This window comes from Colossoma macropomum, unplaced genomic scaffold (assembly GCF_904425465.1).
Source record: "Colossoma macropomum unplaced genomic scaffold, Colossoma_macropomum, whole genome shotgun sequence".
Classification (NCBI taxonomy): domain Eukaryota; kingdom Metazoa; phylum Chordata; class Actinopteri; order Characiformes; family Serrasalmidae; genus Colossoma; species Colossoma macropomum.
The window spans coordinates 21421110-21424184 of NW_023494803.1; positions in this window are offsets into that span (position 1 = coordinate 21421110).

Here is a 3075-nt window from a genome sequence, read left to right on the forward strand (position 1 = left end):
AGTCCAGATCAAGCTGGAGGTCCGGCAAGTGTTTTGCATTTTCGTCCACCAGCATTAGCTAATGGAAGATGTGTGTAGAGCTAATCTCTGCTGAACACTTGGTGGGTAATTCTCAAAGGAGGATTTCTCAGTTTAGCCAGATAACTTAAGCCCAAAGTCAAGCCTGTCCAATAGGAAAATAGCTGAGGGACATTCTTATTGGACAATCCCCATCTTTGGGAGAAAATGATCTGCCTAACTCAGGCATCCTGCGTTGTGAAAGACTTCAGTGCTCATAAAGCAGATAAAGAAAGATCTGAGTGGACGCTGTAAAAGCAGCTGAATGACTCAGCAGTTTTGCACGGAGTTTTGGGCTGAGTTAAGAGGGAGGGGTAAGACTGAATTATTTACTGAGTTTACACTCTGAGAGGCCTTCCATGGATTAGAGGTCCGATCCTGCTGAAGATATAAAGCTCCATAACGCTGTTTCTGAGGTTCATGGGGTGCAGTGGTGGACGAGGCATTATTTACCATTCCTCCGGATTGATTTTCTCTTTTTCATCTAGAACAGACAGCAAAAAGAGAAAACACTGAAAGCTTAGGAAGATGAAAGCGCAGATGGAAAGTTGAGGAAATGTTAGCTGTATGTTGCTCTATGTTGCTCCTTGTAGGGACCAAATACTCTCCACAAAATACAGCTTTGAGACAAACTAAAGAGCATATTACTATTCTCAAAAACCTCCACTGGCTTCCTGTGAGGCATTGCATCGACTTTAATATCATTTATGCTCACCTGCACAGTCCTTAATAACATTAGGCCTCATTCTTCAATATCTTCCTAAGTTTTTTCTTAAATTTGTTCTTGAGAAAGGTCCTAAGAAAAAGTCTACATCACATTCATGACATGTTCTTAATCCGCAGAACTGTTCACACCTTTGTGCTCTTGACTGTGTGTAGATTCTGTTCCTACCTGAGAACAAATCCCAAATAAGAAAACATTGGTGAATGTCAGAATCTTTGTGAAAACTACATAAGTGAATTTTAAGAAGAAATTTCTTCTTAAGAACAGTTAGCGAATGAGGCTCATTGTCTCCTCTTATCTGTCTAACCTTCTACTTTCTTATAAATCCACTGAGATTAGCAATAATATCACTGTTTTTTTTATCCAATCCTGAGTAAAACCAAGGCTATTATCCCAATAACAATACAGCAGCTTTTAAAAGTCTTCTTGTGCATTTAGTTTTTTAAAGATATTTAGTTTTTTAAGACAGACAAGTTGGTACAGACAAAACAGCCCTATTAGTGCCACATTAATAAAACATTTATAAATATGTACATATACAGTGATTTTCATGTCCCGCACTGTCTAAATCCAATTGAACAATTTTCAAATTATGCAAAAAAATAAATAAATAAATACATTGGAGATACGTATGGCCCTGAGAGGCCCTGAGCTGTTGCTATAATTTTCTGGATTGTTAAGATAACAACTTTGTTATGTTAAGATCACAAGATAATTGACTCATTATTTCAAAATAACAACTTTTGTTATTTCGAGATAACAAGATAATTAACTCATTATTTCAAGATAACAACTTTTGTTATTTTGAGATAACAAGATAATTAACTCATTATTTCAAGATAACCACTTTTGTTTCAAGATAACAAGACAATTAACTCATTATTTCAAGATAATAACTTTGTTATCTTGGGATAACAAGATAATTAACTCGTTATCTCAAGATAACAATCCAGAAAATTACAACTACCTCTTGGCCTCTCTGGACTACCATAGATACAAGGTTTTGTCCCAACAATGACAATGTATCTGAAAGTCTTTGTATTCGTCCTAATCAAACTCCGGTCGAAGCCTGTATGTGTCTATTTATTGACCTGTTACTGTGCTTCTCTGTAAATAATGGGTGTTAAATAATTAAAGCAACCTCATCCATACTTGTTCATTGTCTACCATCTACTATTCCTCCATCCACCTTCTACAGCTGATAGACACCTGCTCTAAATTTACCCGTCTCTGGAATTCTCTCACACCAGTCCTCAGACAATCCCACACTTTTTCCACATTTATTCAAATCCCATCTCAAAACCTTCACTTTCACTGTCTTACTTTTACAATTCATATTTTGATTTTTTTCCTGCCTGTTTCAATCTCGTGCATTTTACAGAGCTTATTCATTCATTTATCATCTAAACTGCTTATATTCCTGGGTCGCAGGGGATGCTGGATCCTATCCCAGTGCTCATCGGGTGGAAGGCAGGAAACACCCTTGCCAGGTCGCCAGTCCATCACAGGGCAGACACACATATACGTTCACTCACACACTCACACCTAGGGGCAACTTAGCATCTTCAATTCGCCTGACTGCATGTCTTTTGGACTGTGATTGACTAACTGCATCCGGAGGAAATCCACGCAGACGCAAGGAGAACATGCAAACTCCACACAGAAGGGACCCTGGTTGCCCGGCTGGGGAATTGAACAATTCTTGCTGTGAGGCGATGGCGCTTTCCACTGTGCCACTGTGCTGCCTCGTCACACTTATATTCTCTTATATTCTATGTATGAAGTTTGTGAGGGTTTACATGCCAGGGCTAAACTGCTCTATAAGTGAGATATACGCAAATACATTGTTTTTTGTGGCATCACAAAATAAATATTTAAATTAAAATATGCTGTTTTGTAGTTTAGTTTCCATATATGTGCATTGTATTCCAACAATAGGAATGTAAAAATGTATGTGTTTGGGGGAGGAGGGGAATGTATTTGTTCATCTGTGGAAAAAACCTGAACATGAAAACTGTTTTACACAAAAAGGTTTCGTAGGTGTCAGCTGAAATACATTACCAAAATAGCAATACAGACATTTGTACTTGTGTGTGTTTGTGTGTATGTACAGGAACACATCTTAAGATGAATCATGTCTTAAGCAGAAATGAACTAATTTTACCCATATTACGTGGTCTAATATCTGTAAAAATACATCAGCCAAAGCCGCTTTGTTATCAATAATCTATTAAAGCACTGATGGTTGTAGCAGATTCACTCCAGCCTTTAAAGCTGATTGCCTTTTTTTAAAA